This window comes from Protopterus annectens, chromosome 5.part0 (genome assembly GCF_019279795.1).
Source record: "Protopterus annectens isolate FY-2018-M chromosome 5.part0, PAN1.0, whole genome shotgun sequence".
In the NCBI taxonomy this organism is placed as follows: Eukaryota; Metazoa; Chordata; order Ceratodontiformes; family Protopteridae; genus Protopterus; species Protopterus annectens.
The window spans coordinates 1,764,672,325-1,764,699,380 of NC_056735.1; the positions used below are offsets into that span (position 1 = coordinate 1,764,672,325).

General features: G+C 41.1%; 1 protein-coding gene across 1 annotated transcript in view; it reads left to right on the plus strand.

Annotated features, from left to right (window-relative positions):
• The first annotated feature begins 2,190 nt into the window (after positions 1–2,190).
• The window catches only part of LOC122801887 (sodium/myo-inositol cotransporter-like), a 483,912-nt gene continuing 459,046 nt past the window's right edge, over positions 2,191–27,056 (plus strand). The window contains exon 1 of the mRNA XM_044071565.1: positions 2,191–2,389. The gene's annotated coding sequence lies outside the window, so the exon portion shown is untranslated. The remainder of the gene's footprint in view (positions 2,390–27,056) is intronic.

Below are 27,056 nucleotides of genomic sequence, written 5' to 3' on the forward strand. Positions count from 1 at the left end.
GCCCCAATGGCAATGAATAAACAAAGACTTACATCAGATAATTATTTACACATAGTCTTGGTCTGTCCTACTGTATAATCTGTTGCATCTCCTAACTTTCTTGTCAAATGCGTACATGTTATGATTTCATTGTATTCCTTTGTCTGATAAAGTTTTACTTACTAGAGTAAGACGGAAGCGCTTACTGTATTGTTTTTGTGGTGAATAAATTACTAGCCTGTGGAACATTTTGCTATCCTATGGAATAAGTTTGCTACCCTGTGGAATATTTTTGCAGCCAGCAGTGGACAGCCAAACTTGTAAGGATTTTATATATACTAAGCTTGTACCCTCATTAGAGGCATACAATAAGAGTAACTTAAAAATCTTGGATTTTATCTCAACAATTATTAATAGCTCACCAAGAACACTTCACACATATGTTATTTATAAAATTCTCAGACATTATTTTAGCAAAACAGATGTTTCTTTTTGGAATTATTCAAGTGAAATTAATAGATAAGTATTCTCAGAAAAAGATAAAAAACTTTGTTTACAGTCAGTGAAGGAATTCACATCTTCCCTGTTCTGGCATGTATACACATGGAAATTTTTACATAGATGTTTTTTCACCCCACATAGACTAATGTACAAAAAAGATGAAATGCTGGAGACTGGACACCCTGATGCTGACTAGATACATATGGTTGTTAACTGCAAAATAATTTTCCCATTTTGATTAGACTTTAAATATCTTTGTAAAGCTCTATGGAATGACAACTGTATAATTTCTGACTTCCATATCCTTTTCAATGTTTCTGTTCCTGAAGTCATTTCTAAAAACCAAACATGTTTACTATGGTCTATCCTCTCCATAGCAAGGAAATTGCTACTAAAAATTGGAAATTCTAATCTACTCCTGTCTTTAAAGTTGAGTTTATTCATCTTGTGAAATATATTTGTAAGAATGAAATTGCTACTATAAAAGCAAGGGCTAACAACATAACTCATTATTTAATTGCTTGGACAAAATTGTCTAACCTTCTTTCGGCTTTTCCCGATTAGGGGTCGCCACAGTGGATCACCTATCCACTCATGATTGGCAGTGGAGTTTCACAGGGTCGAGTTGCCAGCCCGGCACCCAACCTTCCACATAAGGCACACACACGCATGCCTGGGGCCAATTTAGAGTGTCCACATACAGCATGTCTTTGGGATGAAACCAGAGCACCCGGAGGAAACCCACGCAACCACTGGGAGGACATGCAGACTCCGCACAGAAGGCACCCCAGCCGAGAATCGAACCGGAGAACCTCTTGTTGTGAGGCGGCAACGCTAACCGCTGCATCACCATGGCCTCCCTACAAAAGTGTCTAATCTGTTAGAGAATTATTAAGTGTTCTCCTGTGTATATTTTATTTTTAGTTATTCCAGACATAGTATATAGTTTGTTTTTCCTGTTACTATACTGTTAAGTTATTGTGTTATAAAATGAATAAAAACATTTTGGAAAAAAATAAATCATAGCAGTCAGAAAGAGGCAATTTTCTTATTTTTCTCAATGGAAGTAGGGTTACCACCTGTCCCACTTTGCAAGGGACAGTCCCTCTTTGGGCAGTTGTGTCCTGCGAAAAAAAAAAAATGGCAAATGTCCTGACATTTTAGGACAAACATATTTCCTAAGTTTTCTTTAATAGTTGTATAAAACAGTTATTTTTTATCTGAAACACCTAAATGTTATATGAAATAGCATAAGCAACTCAAATGTTACCAGAATAAGCTTTTAGTTTGGCAAAAAAATTAAGCTCTATCCTTTGTACTGGTAATTGTTAAGTTATGTCCTGCAAAATCTGACATTTCTACAAAAAATGTCCCACTTTGGGCATTTGAAAAGGTGGCAACCCTAATAGAAGGTCTTTATATGTTAGACCTTCACCATCCAATGCTGTGGTAGTGAATTTTCGTACACAATCGGGTTATGTACTTAATAAAGTATGTGCCCACTAACCACTCTGACTTTAAGAGGAACGTCATAAATCAGAGAAGGGCAATGCCAAGTCTGTCTGAGGACAAAAAAAACATGAAGCCTAAATCATAGCAACTGAGAGGTATACTGCCTTCCTTAGGTAACCTGATGTTTGGCGTTTAACGCCCACGTGTAACAAGAGTGGAGCATTTCACCACTATTTCATTGGTCTTATTAAATATGTAATGAACTACGTGTCTGAGAGGGTGTGGCATTTAAAGCGCCCGATAAGTGATGCATCGCCCTACTCGAATTACCCTTTCTTGCTGACCACGTGAGATGGCGTAAACCTGCCAAGAAAATTGGTGTTTAATTGGGGAGTACACGAATCTTTACAAAATGCCACGTTACGAACTCGCACTTATACTCAAAGCAATGCAGCGGGTGAGTGGGTAAATAGTACTGCCTTATCTGAGAACGAAGATATTGAAGTCACCTATGTATTTGGGGGCGGGGAATCCCAACTAGGGTTGTAGAACTCAGGAAATGTGTGTAGGGATTGACATTGCCCTAGATGGGTACTCCCGGGTTGCTTTTCGTTATATAAAAAAAATGGTAAATAGTTGCCTTTACAGTAGCAGTTCTTTTAAACTGTCAAAAACTTTGGAGACTGTATTTTGCTAAGTATGCACCTGATGAGAAAAATGCGTACTCGACGCATTTTCATGACTGCACGGAAGACGGCTGCAGTTTTTTTTTTTTTTGGGGGGGTGCCGAAGTTGGAATTGGATGAGTGACTTTAGTAGTACGGTAGATTTGACAGGACGTTGGATACTGATCACTTCCTGTTTCTGTGACTGTTTCCGTATTTTAAGATAACGTGGTCTGTCTGATCTTTGGAAATATTACCATGGTTGAGTTTACTTGGGTTACTTGTACTTTTCATATTTTTCGTTTCGCTGGGAGCATTGTGTGTTCTTCTTTGTTAGTTACAATTTCCACGTGTCGGTGTCCCCAGTGAAACCAGGTTGTTCGATATTGGGTGCCAGAATGAATGACTGCTGTATAAAGCTGAATTTTGACAGTTCACCGCTGTCTGAACTGTATTTATTTATTTAACCCAAATCATGATAAATAGACGATCCATTGCTTTTATTTGAGAGCATCAGTTGTACATATTAAGCGATCAGGTGCTGCTTAGACTCCCTGAAAGTGACGTGTTTTTTGAATGTAGGAAGCGAGTTCCAGGCAATGGGGGCATAGCTGTCCTCATTCAGGGACAAATCTTAATAGAAGCAGGTACACTAACTTATTGAGTCACTGACTTTTTATAATAATGTTAATAAGTACACATTTTCTGAAGTAAAAATCTTGTTGACATTATTTATGAAGTGTAATTCTCCACATTTTCTCAAAAAATAACCCGTTTTAATAGGAATTAAGAGTGACGAAGCTAATTTGAAAGTCGGGGCACAACCCTAAAAATCACGGACAGTTGACTGGTTTACATTGACTGGGCAGAGGTCAAAAATATTTCGAGTAAAGTTTTGGTCATTGCAGAATAGGGTGTTTGCTTGTAAGAGTGTATAGTGAGTATTATACAGTCCTTATTGACATTTTTATACTGAGTGGGACCAATCCACCTCGTATGGCCATTTATACATGAGAAGCTGAGTGGTAGATTACTGGGACCTACATAACACTACTTTTTTAATATTGCACAAAACTGTCTGTTTATGTGCGTGTCTGGGTGGTTAAAAATACAGTTACACATTGTGTCAAAAGTACTTTGAGCTTTTTTAATTTTGTGTGGAGAGAGAGATTTAGGGTGGGGGGGGGGAGATTCCATACCATTTTTTTTTTTTTTTATAGTGTATTTATTTTTTTATAATTATTTTTTTAGTTTTTAGTTGAACAACTCACAAAACTCCACTGCCAATGAATCTGCGGACCCGGTGATCCAGTGTGATGACCCCTAAACAGGAGAAGCCAAAAGACTTTGCTAGTTGATGCATTGCATTTTTGTTTACCTGACTTTCAGCATGTACTGTGAATGTCAAATAGACTAGTGTTGTACATGTTTTGGAATTGGTACCATCACACTTGTGTGAATTTTTTTTTTTTTTTTCACTATTTTGTTGTGAAACCTCTAATACAATTGCACCCATCACATCTGTTACTTTGCAAGGAAAAATCTCAGCCTAACGTTCTGTACAGTACTGTTAGTCAATCACTAAAACATTCATATTCATTTCCGTCCTGATACTGCACCAGTTTAAATACTGCAGACATAAATATTCCTGCAAAAACCTGTATAGATGTATGTTTCCAAGACATCTTCCACCAAAATCCTTTGTTTGCATATGAGGAGAAGTTCAGTAAGCAGCCCTACACGTTCTAAAACATGAACACACAGCTCCAGTTAACAGTAAATGTAGTTTTTGTCCCTTTTCTTTGTGATATCTCTCATCTTTCTTGCTCAAAGTATAACTGAAATTCAAACAAATTTCAGCTGACATTCCCCCATTTAGATAATTGTGATTTAGATATATATTTTATTGCATTTGATGTTTATCTGTAAATTCCTAGCTTGTACATGCATTAAAGTAGACCCTTGAGCTGTGAACATAATCCAGAAATCCCAAAGGGAATTAAGGAAAGTCCCATTCACAAATTACTGACACACTGTGTTTTCTATAGATTCTGATCATAGGAGGTTACTAGGCTATTGGCCCTGAGGCTCTTATAAGCCTAGCCAAGAGTTTAGCCCATATTTAGACAAGTCGGCACCCGATGCCCCTGTCTGGCAGGGACACGGATGGAATCTCTGGGGTATATTTTCTGTTTCCCATCCAGTTTGTGCTTGAAAAGGGGTAAAGAGGAACTCTGCTTGACGTGGAGAGGGAGTCTATTTCATAGATGCGGGAGTCTCTGGGACACAAATCTGTACTGCCAACAAGTCCTGCTGATTTCACAGACCAGGCTGAGGCCGCACGTGTGAGTTACTCTGAGCATGACTTGTGGATATGTAGCAGTCCCATCAAGGTGGGGTCTGTGATCGCCTTGTATGCCAGACAGATGTCACCTCTGAGGAGTCTGTATGAAACCTGAGTAGAGGGATAGGGCTTTTAGCCTATCTGTATATGGTAGCTGTTTGAGGCCCTGGATTCTCCTGGTGAGAAACCTCTGTGGTCTGTCCAGCTGCTGCATGTGCTTTGTGAGATACATGCTGAAAAGGGCATTGTACTCCATAATGGGCCTTATAAGGGAAGAATACAGGGATCGTATGACCTCTTTGTCCCTGAATGAGATACCGTTACTTATGAGGTGGGCCATGTAGAAGGCTTTCCATAAAACAGAAGCAAAATGGTGGTCAAAAGTCAGGGGTGCCGAAATCCCTCACGACTGATTACATGCTTAAGATGTTGTTATTAATGTGATAATTTGTGGGGGCATTACTCTCCCCAAAGGGGATGATGATGCATCTTTTGGTATTCAACTTGAAGCCATGTTTCTGGCACCAGTCATTTGTCTGAGCAGGACTCTTTTGGAGGATGTCTACATCACTAGGGAAATTGATGACAGTACCCAGCTTGCAGTCATCCTGCAAACTTGGTCAGCCATAGCCCACTGCCATTCAGAAAAGTATATCCCAACTAACAGAGGCCCCAAGACCGAACTCTGGGGTACGGCACTTGTTACAGGTCTACTGCTTGAGATGGCATCCCCTATTTTGACTAGGTGGGTTCTATCAGTGAGCCAGTTTGCTACCCATCTGATAACATACGGATTGATGCCTAGTTGAGAGAGTTTGTGTGTTATGGCTGAGTGGGGAATACTGTCAAAGGCTTTGGCCAGGTCAAGGTTGGTGGTGTGCACCTTGTCCATGGTTTTGGTGACTGTCTGAAAGAAGTTGACCAAATTTAGCAGACATGACCTCCCCTTGATGAAGCCAAATTGTGTGGTATCAAGTGTTTGGAGTTTGCCAATATCCTTGTTAATGAGGTCCATGGTGATCCGTTCCCTGGCCTTGCAGATCAGAATACTTAGCTGATGGGTCTATAATTTCCCAGATCAGTAGACAAAGATGTAGATACTTCCAGATTTGAACTATCAGTGGCATCACCCATGCTAACTTCCCTAGTTCACTGAGTCACACATGCTACCAACTCCCTTATTAGCATCTTTAAGCAGTGTAAGAACATGTCTGGTGTGTTTTACAAGGACTCCCGTTGATTAAAAGTCATTACTTTTTTCTCCATTTACCTGCATAATCCACCTTAGGGTTTTTCAGGAGTTGGTAGCTATCTTGGGGTTAAGTAAGCATATGAGAGAGAAGCTATTCTTTGATAAGATATTGGCTCATTGCAGGGAGCATGCGCTTTCAAATACACATACACATAATGCTTGCAGTATGTTTGAAGATCAGCAGTTCACCTGCAGCATGACTTTGGGATGTAGGAGTAAATTGGAGCATCCAGTATAAACTATATTCCTAAATGTGAACAAGTACCTTATGCATCCTTACTCTCCCTTCATCACTTACGTCCTTACTGATATCTAATTATCTTCCCTGACTTTCTCTAAATATATCATAAACATGTTTTTCCTCACTTCGTATTGCAATTCCTATTTGTATTGGACTAACTTACCATTAATTTCTCTACAGACTGTCTAAAATTTCTTTAAATATTAAGTGATTGTCATATACCTTTTATATCATGTCTAATTTCTTAGTTATTTAGACAGCAAATGTTTTTGTTTTTGAAGAATGTAAAATTATTTTTTCTTAAAATGTTTTGTGGTAATTTGGAGCTTTTCTCCTGGGACTTCACTGAAAATGGACCTTCCCGGTAATCAGATGTTCATAAATAAATAAAATGGACATCTCAAGCTATGCAGATTCCATACAAATGCCACCCCAACTAAGAAACGAACTGGAGAAATAAATTATGTGAGGTGGTAACATTATCCGCCATTTAAAAGTGCCGCTGCTGTTTATAATTTGTAACCACAATGGTATATAATTTTTGCAACATCTTACTGTTTTTGTACACTTTGTATAAATATGCAGGGGCAGGTTTTACATGCATAACCTAAATTAGCTTCTAAAGCTTTCAGTCAGTTGTGATAAAGTGCAATCCCGTCTTATTTCTTTGTTTTTCTCTTGGTTCATTTATACATATGACAGACATGTTCTTGCCCACTTTTAAATTAAAAAGGATCTGTCTCTCTCTCTTAAAGAATTGCTCTTATCGGCTGTGAAGGTGTGGTCTATATTGCCATTAAATTGCTGGTAAGAACATAATTCTTATCTAGATTCCAAATCATCTTTCAGGGCCTTTTAAATGTTTATTTTGTTTCCCACCTTGTGTGAGTATTGTGGAGGATATGACACATTTAAACCTCTGTTCTTTGCTTGACATTTTACACATTTTAGCAAATAACAAGTGCTGTGACGCAAGTACCCTTTGAAATTCCCTTGTAAATTTATTTATTTCAAATTTAACTGGGTTAGTCCAACTGAGTTTTCAAACAAACTCATTTTCAGTGGAGACCCGAGGGGAAAAGCCCCAGCAAACATAAGTAAAGATAAAGTGACAATATACAAATATTAAATAACAATTACAATACAGAATAATTGTAAAAAAAAAAAAAAAAAAAGGTTATTAACTACTTGCATTGCACTGATTGATAGTAAGCAACCCATTTTCAGTGGAGACCCAAGGGGAAAGAGCCCCAGCAAACATAAGCAAAGATAAACATACAGGACAAAAACTATTAAAAATAAAAATGTAAATACGAAATTAATTATAAAGAGAAAACCGAAAAAAATTATGAACATTAAAGGTTGCACTGATAGCAGTAATCTAAATTTACTACACATAAGAGTAAAAACAAAGGATAATTGTTGTTCCAAAGAAGGAAAATGTACAGTCATTAATAGGAAATGGGAGGGGGAGATAAATAGTGTGGAGAATGGGAGGGGGGAAAGAAAGGAGGGGACTATAGTAGCAGAGCTGAGGGTTTAGGAGGTTAGTTTAAGCAGAAGTTACTAATAGAGAAAGAAAGTTAGGAGATGCAACAGATTATACAGTAGGACAGACCAAGACTATGTGTAAATAATTATCTGATGTAAATCTTTGTTTATTCATTGCCATTGGGGCCTCCGTTCTGTCCTCTGAACCGATACGGCCGTTTCCAAGCTTGTGCCGGCCAAAAACTCTCAGCTAAGACCTACCCATAATGCCCCTTTCCTAGTTACTTCAGATCTCGTTTGCCATGTTCCTAGTCAGACGTGTTAGCCATCTCTCTCAAAGCCAAGTAGAAATTTATTAATTTTAAGACCGTTTCTCTTCAAAATTATTTAATTTTTAGTCAAGTTAGCCCTTTCTCACTGTTGCCTATAACCTAGGCTTATTTCCTTCCCTTTTCCTTGGTAATTTAATTTTTTACCTTTATTGGTACTGTCCCTCTCTCCTGTCTTTGACGGGTATTTCCTTTTTACTAGTGGTATGTTTTAAAATAACATCACTGGTATTTTCTCCCTTAATTTTTCTATAGGATAGCCTTGTTGCCTTACTGTGTTAGACAAAGCTAAGTTGGGATTTAAACATTGTGGACTAAGATGCCTAACTCAGATACACATGTTTGTTGTGTCTACTGTTTTGGCGTGGATCATATTAAAGCTGACTGTGACATTTGTGCTAGTTTTAGTAATTGTACACTAGCAGAATGTAAAAAGAATTACTGAAGGCACCTTTTTCAGTGGCTCTATCTGGGTCTGAGGTCTCACTCCCTCCAAAGACCAAAAAACATAAGGGGAAATGAATTACCGAAGACACCTTTTTCAGAGGCTCTATCTGGGTCGGAAGTCTCACCCCCTCTGTGCAGACCTCTTTGGCACCAGGCTCTGTGTCTTCTCCCTCGGTGCCGTCCATGATATTCACCCCTATTTTGGTTCAGACCTCTGCACCACTGACTTCGGTGCCGTCCTTGGATCCGACATCAGCTCTGATTATTGTACCTGCTTCGGCACCATCCTCAGCCACAGTGCCGACAGTTTCTTCGGCTCCAAAACTCAAATACCTGCCAAAGGCAAGATACTTCCACTCCAGTGCATACGGTCTCTGTTCCGATAGCAGTGTTTTCCCTGTCGGCACAGTCCACCCTTGCTGCATCGGCTCTGGTGGAACCGATGCTCTCCAGAAGCAGTGCTTGGACCATCTGTACCTTGGTACCTAGCCCGGCACCTATTTTTTCGCTGGCGCCATGTATGTCCACTGCTCCGATGGCTTCCATTTCTCTGAGCTCCTCACCTGGAGGTGGGCTCCTCATGGCAAGGTGTGACCCCGGTTCCGAGGTTGTCCCTCCCGGTTCTGGACTTCCATCCCTCCTCGGGTTGGCCTGCTGTACAGGTAATGGACTTGGCAGTCAGCAGCAATGACATCAGTATCAGAACCCTCCCGTAGCATGCACCTCTCCCAACCCTCTATTTCAGGACCCTGGGCACGGGAGTCACAAGAACCCTCTTTGAAGGGAACACCTTCTTCAGAGTCCTCCTCGGAAGATCCCACTGGGGAGCCACCCCGGAATAAACGGTGCAAGAGGAAGCACCGTGATTCACCGGAGGAATCTATCACCAAAGAGACTGATTGTGTTGAGGGGGAAGGGTCCCCATGGTCTTCACCAGACGACATCTCATTCGGAGACATTCTCGAAATCCTCAAGCAGTCGGGAGACGAAGTCCTATAACCCTTCTTCTGATGTGTTCCTGCAGGCCTTCCGTGCCTGGCCATCTACTTCCTGGGTGACTCCACCGGCAGATGACCTTGTTAAAATCATTGTGCAGTGTGACTGGAAGGCCCTGGACAAGATATAACCTGTCCCTCAGAGGCAAGACAAAAAAACTTATCTACACCTGAAGACCAGCCCCACTGGTTTTAGCAGTTGACAGTTGATTCTATGGTCGTGGTGGTGGCCACCAAGAGGGAACTGGCAGAATATAGTTCCACCGTCCATCCTCCAAACAAAGAGTCCTGGACAATGGACAGACTAGGGAAATGGACTTATGCTTCAGCGACGAACCTATGATTCAGTCGCTGTACTATCTGGCACACATTTTACTTGCCTCCAAAGAGACCTAAATTCCAAAATGTCTCTCTTTGGTGGGGTACTGCCTGATGAGGTGCTTGATACTGTCGTCTCACAGCTAGCTACCCCTGTCGTCTCACAGCTAGCTACCCTTGAATCCGTCTTGAACTCCTAGATGGGTTTGTTGTCTCACTCCACCGAGGGGGCAGCTCGAGCTTCCGCATCAGGCGTTGTCATGAGATGTAATGCTTGGATGCGGTTGTGTGACTTCGCAGACCCCTTTAAATCTTCCTTCATCAATGCACCTATCTACGAATCTGCACTACGTACGAGACACACTTACATGCAGTGAGAAAGACGGAAAGACCTTGTCTGCTGTAAGCATACGCCTTTCCAACCCCCAGAGGTCCTACTCCAGGAATCAAAAGGGAGGAAATGTGTGGTTCAAGAAATCCCAAGGACCTTTTCGGGGCAGAGGGGGCAGCTCATATGGAAGGTGTCCCTTTCAGCGTAGAGGGGGTCCACGTAACCAGGACGATAGAGATTCTTTCTCCGGCAGTCCCTACCAGTGCTCCTGAGCAGCGGCCCGATTGCTTTCCTCTGGAAGCAGTCTGGGGTCGTTTTTCTCTGCATCTACCAGCCTGGCATCTTTTACTACTGGTGTCTGGATGCAGAGAATAATATCCAGAGGCTACCAAATACCATTCGATTTAACTCCCATCCCCGATGTACCACCCAATCAGAGGGAAGTGGCAGCCTTAGAAATAGAAAAGCTGCTAAGGAAAAGTCATCCAACCAGTAGCACCAGACAGGATCCAGGTTTTAACTCTAGGTTCCTTTTAGTGCCAAAGAAGACAGGGGACTGGAGACCAATCCTGGATCTCAGCCTATTGAACAAATTTATCAAACTTCAAAATTTTCGGATGGTCACGGTACAGGATGGTCATGGTACAGTCCATTCTTCCCTTCCTAGGGAGGGATAACTGGATGTGCTCTATAGACCTCCAGGACACGTACTACCACATAAAGATGGATCACCGCTCCCGGCTGGGAGACAATCACTACCAGTTCAGGGCACTGCCATTCGGTCTCTTGACAGCCCCTTGAGAGTTCACCAAATGTACGGCAGTTGTGGTAGCTCATCTTCGACTAGAAGGATTTCGGGTGTTTCCCTATCTAGACGATTGTCTCCTTACCGCTCTGACCAGGAATCTTACACTCAAGGTCTCGCTCTCCGTTTGGAGATTACAGTCAGCAAGGACAAATCTCAATGTCTCCAATGAAGACACAAATTCATTGCAGCGGTCTTTGACACAACATCCTGTCAAGTTTCTCTCCCCCCTCACAGGTTTTCGAACATAACGCACCAAATCTAAGACCTTCTACCTATGTACCAGCACGTCTTGTACTGCTGCTCGTAGGCTACATGGCAGCTGCCATTACGTTGGTACCTTTGGCGAGACTGCACATGATCGTATAGTGGCTCCTTTCCGCACAATGGTCGTTGCTAATGTACCCACTCGACCACATGATACGTCTTTCAAACTGTTGCAAGGAAGAAATGTTATGGTGGATGAATCCACAAATGAATCTTTGGTGTCGACCATCCTGTCTTGCTACGGTGACCACAGATGCTTCCCTGTTGGGGTGTGGGGGGGTATTTCCAGGAAAAGGCTGTGGCCATGGAGGCCAATTTGCACATAAATGTCCTGGAACAGAGGGCAGTTGTCCTAGCATTGCAAGCGTTTCATGCATCCCTACCCTCTAGGACCATTGCAATTCAGTCAGACAACATGTCAGTCGTCTGGTATATCAACAAGCAAGGCAGAACCAGGTCTTACCCCCTGTGTCGGGAAGTCATGAGGATTTGGCACTGGGTGATCGCTTCCAACTGCTTCCTTATAGCAACACACATTCCTGGGAGTTCCCACCTTATTGCGGACAATATGAGCAGGAACATCCTGATGCCTCACGAGTGGTCCCTCACCTCTGTAGCAGCAGATCGGATCTTCCATTGCTGGGGCAAGCCTTGTTGTGACCTGTTTGCTTCCACCCCTAAACTACAAATGCAGAAGCTACTTTGCCCTGATCCCCCCTCAGGGGGAACCACCGAGGGACACTCTTAATGCACGATTGGCCACCGGGTCTTCCCTATGGCCTCATCTGATTCACAGTCCATGGATCCTGGATCATTCCCAAGACCTGTTCTCTCATCCTCAGGGACTGATTCATCTGAACCTGCAGTCTCAAGTTCACAGTTTGTTTCCTTCACTTCCAGTGATTGCCAGGCTGCCTGACATCCCATCTCCTGTTCGTGAAATTCTTCTGGTTTCACACAAACTTTCCACTAGGAAAGTTTATTCTAGTAAATGGACTAGGTTCTCTGTTTGGGCCAAAGATCAGAACTTAGACCCTTTCTGTATGCCTGTTCAAAAGATCCTAGAATACCTGACTACTGTTTTGCATGCAGGAGCCTCAGCATCGACGATAACTGTACATTTAGCAGCTATCGCCAATTTTCATAATTATCTTGATAATTCTTCAGTTATGTCACACCGCCTATGCAAGAACTTTTTGAAAGGAGTATTACATGTTAAACCTCTGGTCACTAGGCCTCCCTTAGAACCCTGGGACTTGACTTTGGTACTTCAGTCTCACAGGTTCTCCTTTCGAACCTTTTGATTCATGTGATTTGCAATTTTTGTCATGGAAAACCTTACTTCTAGTAGCACTTACCTCAACGGGAAGAGTATCTGAGCTGCAGGCATTGTGTCAAGAGTCCTTACTTGATCACCCACATGGATAGGGTGTCCCTTTCTACTGACCCTTCCTTCTTGCTCAAGGTCATTCCTGGCTTTTCCATTAATCAATGTATTGACCTGCTGATTTTCTTCCCTTTTGTACACCCTTGATGTGCATCAGCAGCTTCATTGTTATTTGGACAGGACTAAATCTTTCAGGAAAACAGATCAGTTGTTTGTGGCCTTTGCAGGACCCAGATTGGGAAAACTTGTTTCCAAAGTGACTTTATCCTCCTGACTTAGAAACATCATTACCTTTATCTATCAACAGAATACTCTACTCTACTCTACTCTATCCTTGCCTTCCAGAATAAATGCTCATTCTACCAGATCTATGGCTGCTTCTATAACATTTAATTCCAGAGCCTCTATGGGTGATATCTGCACAGCAACCACTTGGGCAAGACCTCATACCTTAAATCTCGTTACAAGTTGGATTCCATCTCCAGAGGATTGGCATCTTTTGGTTCTATGGTGCTCAGGAATATCCTTCCTTAGGGCCACCCAGGACTAAGTAGCTGGGGACTTGGTCCTAATGGTAATGAATAAACAAAGATCTACAACATCGGATAAAGAAGTTATGTCTTGCCATAATGTTCCATCTGTGTTGTAGATCTTTGTTCATTCATTACTTCCCGCCCTCCTTCCCCCTGCCTGGACTTCTGGTGGACTTCAGGAACTCTTGGTTAGGGTATTTGCTCAGACAGAGCCGCCTCCTATTTTTTTTTTTTTTTCTATTACTACATCTATTATCTAAGGGCGGGCAAACTTGATCTGAAGTAACTAGGAGAGGGGCATTATGGGTAGGTCTTAGCTGAGAGTTTTTGGCTGGCACGAGCTTGGAAACGGCCGTATCGGTTCTGAGGACAGAACAGATGTCCCAATGGTAATGAATGAACAATGATCTACAATACAGATGGAACGTTATGGTAAGACATAATTTCTTTTTATAAAGATTTTTTTTTCCCCCTTGGCTGAGTTTTTATTTATGGGAATTGCTTTAGCCACTTTGGAGAATGCATGCTCTAAGATTACAATTAGTTATCCCCTTTTTGCTACAGATAATGGTCCAAAGAAATGTGTACCTCTTTGTATTTTTGTTGTAAATTGTTTTTTTTTTTCTTTCTTTTTTGTTTCTAATAATTTCATTGTAAACAGGCTAAACATTATTTGTAGTACTGCTACAAACATTTTCATTGGGCCACCAATAGGTTCATAGGTGTGTACTAGGCTAATGGCCCTGGAGCTGTTGCTAGCCCGTAGGATTACCCTGGCATCATGCCACCCGGCATTAGTTCCCAGTGCGTCTGTCAAGTACAGCCACTGGAGTGATCCCCGGGGTGAATTTTCTATTTCCCATCCATTCATCAAGATTTCTCTTGGAAGAGGGCCAGTGAGGTTCTCTGACCTGTATGGGAAGTCTATCCCATAGCATGGGCAGTCTCTGAGTTTATGAATTTGTCCCTCCAGCATGTTCTGTTGATTGTGGTAATGAGATTGAGGTCTCTGGGGTGTGTGGTGCGGAGGGATTGGGATTTCTTTAGATGTAGCATTTCTAACAGAGCTGGTTCAGACATGGCTTTGTAAGTCAAGCAGATATCACCTCTTAAGTAGGCGATATGAGACAGAGAATAGTTGGAGTTTTTTGAGTTTGTACATATAGGACAAATGTTTAAGGCCTAGGATCATCTTTGTGTGGTACTTTTGCGGCCCCTCCAGTCATTGCAGGTGTCTAGTGAGGTACAAATGGGGCATTGTACTCAATGATTGGCCTAATGAGGGAAGAGTAGAGGGAGACCATTATCTTTTTCTTCCTGGATGCAAAAACCTTAGTAATGAGATATGCCACATACAAGGACTTTCTGACCACAGTGGCAACGTGGTGGTCAAAAGTGAGGTTTCTATCAACCTGTGTTCCCAGATCTCTTACAACGCCTTCTATGTGGACTGCAATCGATGTGGTAATTCATGGGAACTGAGTTTTTCCCAAAGGGGATGGTGACACTTTTTGGCATTGAACTTAAGGCCATGGTTCTGACACCATTCATTGGTCTCAGTGAGGCCTTTCTGCAGGATGTCAGCATCACTTGGGGAGTTAATAGCTCCCAACTTGCAATCATCTGTGAATTTTGTCAGCCAGAGTTCCTTTGTGTTGGCCTTGACTTCACAGAAGTAGATACTAAACTGGTGAGGACCCAGGACCAAACCCTGTGGGACTCCACTTGTGACTGGTCAGCAGTCTGACTTGGAGTCAGCTACTTTCACACTGTAGGTTCTATCTGTGAGCCAGTTTGCAGCCCACCTAGTGATATAGGGGTTGATGCCAACCCCTAGCTTAGTAAGTTTTTCTATGACTTCTGAGTGGGGAATGCTATCAAAGGCCTTGGCCAAACCAAGGTAGGCTGTATGAACCACCTTGCCTTCATCCACAGCTCTGGTGACTGACCCAAAGAAGTCGACCAGGTTGAGCAGGCATGCTTACCCTTCACAAAACCAAACTGTATGGGCTCTAGAGTCTGGAGATTCCGTAAATGCTTGTTTATTAGGTCCATGATGATGCATTCCATAGCTTTGCATATTAGACTCATTAAGCTAATGGGGCGATAGTTCGCAGGGTCTGTAGTCGCTCATCCTTTGTGGAGAGGGATGACTGTAGCAGTGCGACATTCGGTAGGGACAAAGCCTGAGGTGAGGCTGTGATTGAACAGGGCACACAGGTGTGGTGCCATGCAGAACACAGCCAGGGATATTATCAGGTCCTATAGAAGCTGTATTCTTGGCATTGAACAGTGCTGTTTTAACCTGTGCAGCAGTAATACTGATTGCCTGATGATCTACTGGTATTGTGATTGGTCCTTTGGAGGGAGGGAGAGAGGAATAAAGTTGGTTTACTATCATAATTTCGAATGAAACTCTGTTGACTGCACTATGTTCGACAACGGAAAGTCGAACACTGCAATGTCGAACTTCAAAAGCAAGCCTAGGAACGGGTTTTAACATGGGTCAAGATAGGGGTTCATTGCTATTGCCGAACCTTGCCCCTATCTCGACCCATGTTAAAACCCATTCCTAGGCTTGCTTTTGAGGTTCGACATTGCCGTGTTCGACTTTCCGTTGTCGAACATAGTGTGGTCGACTGAGTTTCATTCAAAATTATGATAGTAAACCGTAAAGTTGGCACTGAATCTGTCGGCCAGTATATTGGCAATATCTGTTGGCTCGGTATAGGAGGTACCATTGTGCAGTAGCCCAGAGCAAATCTGGGTATTGCCGTGGCAATTCTATACATAACTATAGAAGGCCTTGCGGTGGTTTTTACTATCTGCTGCAATTCTGTTTTCATAGCTAGCTTTAAAGGATTTGATGAAGGATCTCAACTTTTTGTTGAGGCTGATAAGGGTGTTTTTCCAGTCTTGGGACTTCACCTTATTCCGCATCAGTTTCTTCGTTCAGTTGTAGAGTTTGTTTATGGTAGGGGACCACCAGATTGGCTTCCTTGTTTTGGAGGAGAGCGTCTTGGTTCTATTGGGTATGGCGAGATCTATGCATTTGTTTACGTGTTTGTACAGTGCATTGGTGTATGATTTGGCGGTCATGAAACTATTCTCTATTTGCATGGGTGCCGTGAAGTTAGCCACCTCTGTTTTTAGGAGCCCAAAGTTAGCTTTGGAGAAATTTTTCATAGTTATTCCGCGGGGGGATGTGGATTTCTGAGGTAATTAGTTTGTGGTCTGATCTAACCAGGACGAGTTGACTATTGGTGTAGAGCAACGGTCGCCCATGTTAGTAATTACCAGGTCAATGATGCTGCTACTTCTAGTGGGGGTAAGAACAAGCTGGTCCAGGGAATTGATGATTTCCAGGAAACGTTGGGCAAGCATATTGGTACATGAGTACTTTTCCCACTTAAATGGAGGGGTAGTTAAAGTCAACCAGTATGGGAGTGTTAGGTTGGACCCTAATATTCTCCAGGGTGCTTAGGAAAGAGTGAGAGTCTTGGACATGGTTGGGGGACCTATAGCAGGCTACAACCTGAATTGCTGTTTTACCCAGTGTTTGCTGCACCTGAAGCATTTCTAATGCGTATGTTGGGCTACCAGTCTGGAGGTGTGCACATCCTTTATGAATATAGAAGCGCCACCTCCTTTGGAGCTTTGGTCCAAATTCTGGGGTCGAAAGGTGTGGAATGAGTTATAGAATGGTAGTGCAGGCGTGCTTTCTGCTGCTTTGAACCAGGTCTCTGTTACAGCACAAATGCAAATGTCAATGTTCTCCGTTTTAAGGAGTGCTTCGAGTGAGTGCATTTTGATATTTAGACTAGCATTGAGCTGCATGGCCCTTGGATTGCATTTGTTTGTAGCAGTTGCGGTGTTTCATAGGTAGGTACTAGGCTATCTGCCCGAAGGCATTTATAAGCATAGCTGGAATCTGTTGGCTTTCGCCGCCCCATTAGATTAGTTCCCTGTGCCTCTGTCCATCAGAGCCATTGAAGTGATCCCTGGGGTAAACTTTCTGTTTCCCATTCACTCGTCAAGGTTTCTCTTGAAGAGGGTTAGCGAGGAGCTCTACCTAATGTAGATTGGAATCTTGTTCCAGAGCATGGGAAGTCTCTGGGACAGGAATCTATCCCTCCAGCACGTCCTATTTGGTCTTTGGAACACAGCCTAAAAAAAAGGCACTATAGAGGGTGGCAGGAGCCTTGCCCAGGGGTGACAGATGCAGGCCATCCCTGGCAAAGGATTGAGGTCTGTCAATCATGTCCTCCCAGGCAGATCCCCTTGGAACGGCACCAGAAACTTAGCCAATTGTTGAAATAGCCAATTGTTGAAATCGATCATTTTCTGCTTGTACTGTGGTATCATTCTGGGTGGTGGTAGGACACTGCTCAGGGCTAGGGTCGTACCCGCCTAGGCTACGTAATCCGCGAGTCCCTCCATGTCTCTCTTCATGTAGTCCGGAGAGGTACGTCTCAGGTCATTCACACCCACATGTACAATGAGAGTCATATTTGTACCTGTTGTTGAGGGACCTGAGTGTATGTGATATGTGCCAGATTCTGGCACCTGACAGGCAGCTGACTGTTTTCTTTCTCCTTATTCAACCCAGTGAGTGGGACATCAGTGTGCCTCATTTATTGAGTCACCTGCTGTTTTGCCTTGGGGGCTTTGGTTGAGTGTCACACTATTTTTAGGAGAGTTGTGTCTAGTGATTAGTGTTGTTATGATGACCAAGTGCGTTTCTGCCTTGGAGGCCTCTGCTGTTTGGGTAGATTTTTATTGAGAGCTTTTGCAAAGGTGGGTGTGTGGTTTGTGTTTTTATGGTAGGTTTGTGATTTTATCTGAAGGCAGTACTGGTGTGTGTTCTGGAGGGCTGTAGGTTCCATGTGGTGTGGTACAAGTGTTGACCTTATCTTGACCAGCTATTCTAGTCTTGGCTGGAGTGTGCGTGGCTTCCAGTTTGGATATATGTGCATCTCTCGCAAGTCTGAGTGTTAGGAGGTAAGAGGAGAGGGCTGTCAGTGTACATGCGGCAGTTGCTACATTGCCTCAGGATGCCCAAGTTTACCAGGTTAATAGGAGAAAGCACAGGGAACTGATGCCTGGAGGGGGTGGGCATTAATAATAAGTATTGGATCCATTTCCTTGCAGAACATTTAGTGCTGGTAGCACTTTTCTGTGCTAAAATAATTGCTACAAGAAGTCTGGTAAAGTGCTAGACTAATAAGATAGTAAAAGTGCAGGAGACGTGAGGACTAGCAGATCTAAGGGAAAAATTGAAGAGCAGAGCTTTTGACACAGCTAAGAAGCTTACAAACAGTCCTGGATACAGCAAGTCTGTGTCTGGACTAGACTAGTTAGAGGAAAGACGAGAAACAAGCACAAATGCGGGCCTTTAAACCAGAAAGTTGAAAGAGATGGAAAAACTGCCCAAACAGCTAATAAACTACAATTTATGGGGCAGAAACCACTCCTCTTGTGGTAGATAGGCTACCTAGTGCTTACTACTCCCACTGATGAGCTAGAAAGCTTCCCTCCAACACAGAAAGGCTTGGGGGGCTCAGAAGCTTACAAACAGTCCTGTATACAGCAAATTTGTATCTGGACTAGACTAGTTACAGGAAAGGCAGGAAACAAGCTTATAACTTTTTATAGAAAAGCAGCTAAAACAGCACTAAAATCAATTAAAACGAAGTGCACAACTCTGAACAGTAAAAAGTGCCAACAATATACTTATCAGCTCTATATTTCCAGATTGTTTGAGAAGCACACTCAGTCAGAACACAAGGAGATTCTAGCAATGGTAGATATGCCGATTTGCATATTACCTTTGTCTAGCCAAATAATGATTTTGACATGTTAATTATCGTCAAATATTCATTGGAGTCAATATTTTTCTTTTTTTACCTTTTTAAAGAACAAAATTACTTTTTCTGATATAGTTCTGCTTCTGCTGACTGCCATTGTTTCCCCAAACTGTGTGTTTTTTTTTTTTTTTTATTTTCTTCAGTATTTCAGTTTTCTCTTTTACATGCATTTCTTTTACATTGTGGTTGTCTTTTCTCATAACCATTTACTTGGGTTTTCTTTTCATTTCTTAGAGTAGCTGCTTTCTTATGCAGCTGGTTAACTTTAATATTACTGACAGCTACAGAAGTATTATCTTTACTGCAAATTTTTTCGACTCACTGTAGCTATATTAAAATAGCTTTTAATTGAGCTCTCTAAAGAATACTTGCTCTGTCTGCATTTTAAAAACTCTGTGCTCATATGTAAATACATAAACTGCAACTGATGGTAATCACAGATGTGCAGCCTTCCTTGAACTACGTTTTTTTATCTTTTCTTTTAGTGTAAATCTGGATCATTGAACAAACTTATCTAATGCTACTTACATTCTTCCCCAAGTGTTAATTATTAATGGGTTAAATAACTCTAGAGATGTTTTTGTAATGCCACGTTCATTTAGTAGTCTAGTGTACACTTATTCCTACTGCTTGTTAGATGAATTATTGGCTAGCAATAATAAAATAATTAGTTTAATTTTCTTTACTTTCCAGTACATGGCAATAAGCATTGTGTACTCTGTCATAGTTTTTTCTTCTGCTGTTATCATTTTAGAGGAAAATCTTATAGGATGTTAACTATCTCTATCTTTTTTTGCAACAGGTCTGTAGAAAAGCAGTTAGTTACTTCCTGTATTACTTTGCATAATAAAAGGTGTTTTATCTAGTTTAAGCATTGTTACTGAAGTTGCTTCCTCCCTTAAAGGCGAGATTTTTTTGGACTTCTTTCATGCTTTGCACTTCTTTTTCCAATTTTCTTTTCAATGACTTGTATAAAACCCAAACAGATGTTTTTCAGAAGCTCAGTATACTTGAATGCTGTTGCTAGCTAGTCTTATTTGTTGGTATTGATAGCTGTAAAATCAGTTTTTCTTATTCTAGATTAACGTTTTGGCTGTAATAATCCAAATTCAAGTGCAAGAATTTAACTTTTGGTTTAGCTGTTACTGTTTTTGAACATTAAAACCAGTGTGTTCCAAAATGTTAAACAGATATTCCAGGCTATCTAATGAATCATCTTTTCTCTTATTCTGTACTAGAGCATCTTCTACACTCCATACAGTTTGCTGGGATACTTGCCCATTTCCAACATTTGGAGCAGTGCCTGATGTCATTAAGTTGCTGAAAATTAGCACTGACTACTTGTGTTGTTTTCCTACAAATGTAATAAGATGAAAAACAAGTGGGCTCTAGTCCCCACAGAATGAAAACTGCCACTCTATTAAAACAAGTAAAACCACCATTGCGTATGTTGTAATAGTGGTGTTGTTTTTTTTTCTTTTTACACTTGCACTAGTCTTTACTTGAAGGTCTTTGTTTGTTTGGTTACTGACATTCCTACAAATGTGAAAAGGAATTTATATGATGCAGTGTCTTGTGAAGTTTAAACCCAGTACGCTTGAAATAACCATTTATGTAATAAAGCACATTGCAAGGCGTTACCAGTCAGAGTGGTGTAGGACCTATGATTCTTAAAAGACAGTATTTTCATAAATGGAAAAGGTATATACTCAGAATAGAAAGTGAATTGGTAGCAGTAGTGTATGATCCATGTGACAAATCCCATGAATACGTCAGTGGTGGTAGATAAATTTGGTTGGAAATGAGATATAAACCTTTGCAGATCTAATCAGGAAGTGTTTGCATAACATGTCTCCAAGATTATGGAGGGTGCCACTTAATCTGCAGAAGTATCATGTAAAAATGAAATCTAGACCAGACTAGGAATAGCACATAGCAGATAAGTTGAGCTCAACATATTTACCAGAGAAACATGAACTGTGGGAAATGCTCAACATTCTTTTGGTAATACCACAGTTACTTGTACTCTAGTTGAACTGAGCAGAGGTAAATATAATTATTTTTCATAGAAAAAACTGTTGGGTCTTTAACTAGTAAAACATGCAGCATATAAAGTTTGTACAGTTTTGCCAGGATCATTTTTTTTTGTAAAACTTTTTGGAGCTTTGAAACTTATTTCAAGCAAACAGATGTAGCAAAGCATTTCTTCTAAGCTTACCACTTCCTTTCCAGTGTTGTTGCCGTAAATGCCCTGTAACTTCCAGTAAAGCTGACTTTCTTTTTTAATAGGATTTTTAGGTCTAAACTCCCCAATCTAATGGGGAAATAAGAAACATGGTCTTGAATGTAGAGGTTTATCTAAAAATGTCTCATATTATCGGGCAAAAGTAATGCTAATTGTACCCCACCTACTTGCATTGTTGCCTCCCGCTATGCCTGAAAATTTGGATTTCCTCTGAAATCACTTTGGAAAAAGCCTTGGAATCCATGTCAAAGGCTAAAACAATACTTCCATGAGACTAGACAACATACCAGTTTGCATTCTTGTCTGTGCCAAGTATGCAAAACCTTGGACTGTCTACAGGCTTTGGGACTAATGCTTGGAAAACAGCCATTGTGACCGCCTTACACAAGAGTGACACTTCCACAGACCATGTAATTATAGGACCCTCAGCCTTACATGCAACGCCATCAATTGTATCCTAGCAGGACTCATTTGTGCAAAGAAGCCATGGATTGTATCATAGCATAACCTACTAATGCAAAGCCATGGAACGTATCCTAGCTCTTGTTTATGCAGTCATAAGCAACTTAACTGAGCTAGACCACACTCTGTTTTTGTGAAGGCAGGTTCTGTCTCCTCAACCTAGTAAGCTTCTTTGAAGTGATAAACACTATGTGGATAGTGGTCACACACGGTACACTGCTTATCTTGATCTGGCCAAGACTTTTGATACTTTCCCCAAAACTTAATGTGAACCTCTACGTTGTCTGTTGGATTGCAAATTTGCTGTATCGCAGATCCCAGCTGATTATTATTGCTGGTATGTTCTCTGAATATAAAATTGTAAAGTGTGGGATGCTGCAGAAATCTGTACTTGGGCCTCTTCTGTTTGACATTTTCAGACATCCAAACCAATATGCCAGAAATGTGGTTGACCTGGTTTGATGATGACTGCAAGCTGGGTATTGTTATCCTCTCATCCAGTGACTCGAAGCAAAACCAGTAATAGTTGGAAAATGCACATACATGGTGTACAGAAAACAGTCTAAAAGTAAATGAAAAATTGTGCAACATAGTAGTGTTTGGCAAAAAAAAAAGAGTTGCTTCAGTCTCCTGTTATAAATTTTGCTCCTCTTTAGACAGAGATGATCATGAGAGGTGGGTACTTATGTGGGCTGCTTTCTCTGATTCAGTCAGTGTTTCCACCATAGTCTAGAAGTCCTTCTATATGTCTCAGTTAATCATTAAGGGAATGGCTTCAGGAGCCAAAAAAGTCATCCTACCCCTGTATTCTAACTATCATGAAGTATACTGCACCCCTTTCTTATGTATAAATCCAAGCATATTTCTCAGCTGGAAAGGCTGAAAAGATTTCAAACCAAGAAGTTGAAGATGTTGAATCTTTCAACTATCTTGAAAGATTAGCACAACGCTCCTCTATACTTGGTAGCCTGTCCTCTGCTCCAAAGTGACTCGTGTCTAGCGTTTTGAGCCGTGAAAGACGTAATCCTAGACCCTCTATTTCTTCACAAGACATGTGTTTCTATGAATGCTCATACTAGAAATCTGAATCTGTCCCAAAACATAAACGAGACTCGCTGAAGGGGTAGTTTAGTAATGCAACATATTCCAACCTGTGGAATAAATTGTACACCAGACTAGTGAATTATTAACTGTTTGGCATATGTGATTCAAAGACTGTTTTGGCCACAGAGCCAAATAATTTTGCAGTCTTATTTTTATGAGTAGACAGTGGTTATTTATTACTTCACACAGGAGTCTGCATAATGGCTCTGTGGGCACCCATTTTGCCTATTGGCTCTGATGGGAAGGGAATGAGGCATTCCCAGGCTAGTAAAAAGCCCTGTGACCCACTCACTCCTGACCTGGATTCCCACTTTGCTACCATTCCCTAAAAGACAGAGGTGGGGCTGCTTGCTGGTCCTTGGGTGTGGAGGCTGGGGATTACCCTCTGAGAACCCTGTCTTTTCTCAGCAGTTCCTGTAAGCTCCAGAGTCTCTTGTCTCCTGAGATTTCCAGAATGAATAGTTCTTGGAATTGCCCTGATTTAGAAGACTTGGAAATGTCAAGTAAAGTGTCTCTGCATGTTAATTCCCCACAGTTACATAGTTTAAATGTACTGTTGACAGCACTGACTTAGCAGGCTTGAACTCTGCTAGGTAAGCACTTATTGCTGCGACAGTTACTGCTGCTGCCAGTTGTGTGTGACAAGTCAGAGCAACCTCCCTTTGCCCATGATGGGCATGCTTGCAGTAGCTATTCACTCCCATCTGTCCTACCTAGTTCTTACAGGCACCAGAGCCAGTAATTAAATGCTGATTGGCTATACTGTATTCTTGGATTTTTTCCATTCCATGCCAGTGGAGTTGGTTAAACAGCAGTCATGCTGTTGGCGTGTTAATGATCTGTCTTCTGACTGGGTGTTGCCATAAAGACAGGAAGGGGGTGACAGCCCCTCCTTTGTGTCTGTGTGTCTGTGTGTCTGTGTGTCTGTGTGTCTGTGTGTCTGTGTGTATCTTTTGCTAAAGTTCAGTTACTGTTAAGATAGCATTGGAAGACACTGAGCTGAAAGAAGGGTAGGTGGAATCCTAGGACGTCAGTGGTTATAACTCTTGTCTACAGATTTTCATTGTAGACCTTGCTTATTTGGATGTTGTAGTTAACATAACCCAAGGCAGCAGTGACTTTTCCTGTACTCTTGAGGCCAGTTGTCTCTCTTACTTACTGTTCTGGTCAGCAGTATTGATCGTGAGATCATAGCCCTGTCTTATTTTCATTGACAGAAGAAAAAGTAAATTAATTCCAGGAATGTTTTGATACTGGCTTAGAAATGCAGTTACTGAAAAAATAGAATTGGCCTAAACAACATTCATCAGTAAAGTAAGGAAACCTAAACCTTATTTTTCTTTTAAAAGGCTGTAAGTCGTGTCTAGTACTTTATGTTCAGAGCTGAAAAAAGTAATATTTCCCCTTCAACTAAGAATGCAGTTGGTTGAAAGGAGAGATGGATTACATTTTAAAATAATAAAGTACATTTTAAAATAATAAAGTACAATGAAAGGAAGAGATCACTTATTGGTTTCGAATGTTGACTTGGGATGGAGCGAGTAGTGCAGAAATGGGATGTCTGCTTAAAAACTTATCTGTTTAAAAACTTTCATTTGTCTCTCTAGTGCTGTCTGTAGGCTATTGTGTAAACTGAAAAATCTCCTCTGTGTAATTATCTCTTGGCTAGTGGGGGCTGGTTCTTTTGTGTTCTTTTAAAAAAAAAGTTTCTGTCTTTTGCACACAGTGCAGACTAGAGAGGTTGTTGACTGCAACTGAGCTACAAAATATAAGTATCTTGATTTTTTTTGATTATTTTACAGATTACTGTTTTTACAATTTAATATATATAAAGCACTTTGTCTATTCAGTATCTTCACAAATCCTTATCTGTTTAAAAACTTTCATTTGTCTCTCTAGTGCTGTCTGTAGGCTGTTGTATAAACTGAAACATCTCCTCTGTGTAATTATCTCTTGGCTAGTGGGGGCTGGTTCTTTTGTGTTCTTGTAAAAAAAAAGTTTCTGTCTTTTGCACACAGTGCAGACTAGAGAGGTTGTTGACTGCAACTGAGCTACAAAATATAAGTATCTTGATTTTTTTTTGATTATTTTTACAGATTACTGTTTTTACAATTTAATGTATATAAAGCACTCTTATCTGTTTAAAAACTTTCATTTGTCTCTCTAGTGCTGTCTGTAGGCTATTGTGTAAATTGAAACCTCTCCTCTGTGTAATTATCTCTTGGCTAGTGGGGGCTGGTTCTTTTGTGTTCTTGTAAAAAAAAATAGTTTCCGTCTTTTGCACACAGTGCAGACTAGAGAGGTTGTTGACTGCAACTGAGCTACAAAATATAAGTATCTTGATATTTAGAGAGGTTGTTGACTGCAACTGAGCTACAAAATATAAGTATCTTGATTTTTTTTGATTATTTTTACAGATTACTGTTTTTACAATTTAATATATATAAAGCACTTTGTCTATTCAGTATCTTCACGAATCCTTATCTGTTTAAAAACTTTCATTTGTCTCTCTCTAGTGCTGTCTGTGGGCTATTTAGTCCCACCCTCCTTTCCTGTTGGTGTCTTGCTCTTATACTTGGTGGCTTTGCAGTTGCCCGCCCCTACTGTGACACACCTCCCAGTCTAGTGTCATTAGCTCATTCTGCTTAATACAGAGAGAACATTTGATAAGGCCTTCTGTTCCTCCTTTTTCCCTTTCAAAAAGTAAAACAAAACTTTTTTTTTTTTTCTCTTTCGCCTGACCCTTCTTGTGTTCTGACTGTCCTTCTCAAACATTTTGGAAATATACAGTATATTTCAGAGCATTTGTTATAACTGTATTTGCTATAACTGATTTAAGTATTTTTCTGGCTTTTGATTATTTACTGCTTAGCGACTGCATTTTAGCCTGTCTATACAGCTCTGCATTCTATTTAAACTGTTTTTGTTGATTAACTGTTTTGCACTTTTAAAAAGTTAGTTGTTGCTTAATTTTACCTGTAGGCTAACACACTCAAGTGCGCTAGCCGCTTAAAAGCATTTATAGCATTTACTGTCTGTTTTTCTTCTGTTTTCTGCAAAAAAAAAAAAAAAAATCTTGTTTTCCCGCCTTACTGAACTAGAATAGTCCAGTCTTCAGAGTTTGCTGACCTCTGGGCTTTGTCTTGGTTCCTGTGCTATTCCATATCCTTATTTGGATAAAAGGAAGCGTCTTTGTTCACCAGTGGGAGTGGGGAGCACTGAGCGGCCTGTTTGTCCCTAGAGGAGTGGTTCCAGCCAGAAACTTGTAGTCTATTGGCCATTTTGGGTTAATTCCTAGCTCTTTTCAGCCCCCTGTAATAAAGCCCGCTTTAGCGAGCTTTTTCGCTTGTATTCAACTCAGCACAGCTCCTCGTGGTGTCCTGCAGAGTTCTACAAGCAGCAGAGAGCAAAATAGTGACTTTTTCCTGATTTAAGTATTTTTTTCTGGCTTTTTGATTATTTACTGCTTAGCGACTGCATTTTTGCCTGTTTATACAGCTCAGCATTCTATTTAAGCTGTTTTTGTGTTGATTAACTGTTTTGCACTTTTAAAAAAGTTATTTGTACTGTTTTCTGCAAAAAAGAAAAAAACAAAAAAAAAAAATCTTGTTTTCCCGCCTTACTGAACTAGAATAGTCCAGTCTTCAGAGTTTGCTGATCTCTGGGCTTTGGCTTGATTCCTGTGCTATTCCATATCCTTATTTGGATAAAGGGAAGCTTCTTTGTTCACCATCTCTGGGCTTTGGCTTGGTTCCTGTGCTATTCCATATCCTTATTTGGATAAAGGGAAGCTTCTTTGTTCACCAGTGGGAGTGGGGAGCACTGAGCAGCCTATTTGTCCATAGAGCAGTGGTTCCAGCCAGAAACTTGTAGTCTATTGGCCATTTTGGGTCAATTCCTAGCTCTTTTCAACCCCCTGCTATAAAGCCCACTTTAGCGCACTTTTGCGTGATTTAGCGCGGAGTTGCCCATAGAGCACCATCGGGCAGCGCCGGTTAAACTATTTCTGGCTCCGTAAAGTCTGCTTTTCAATTTTTCCCT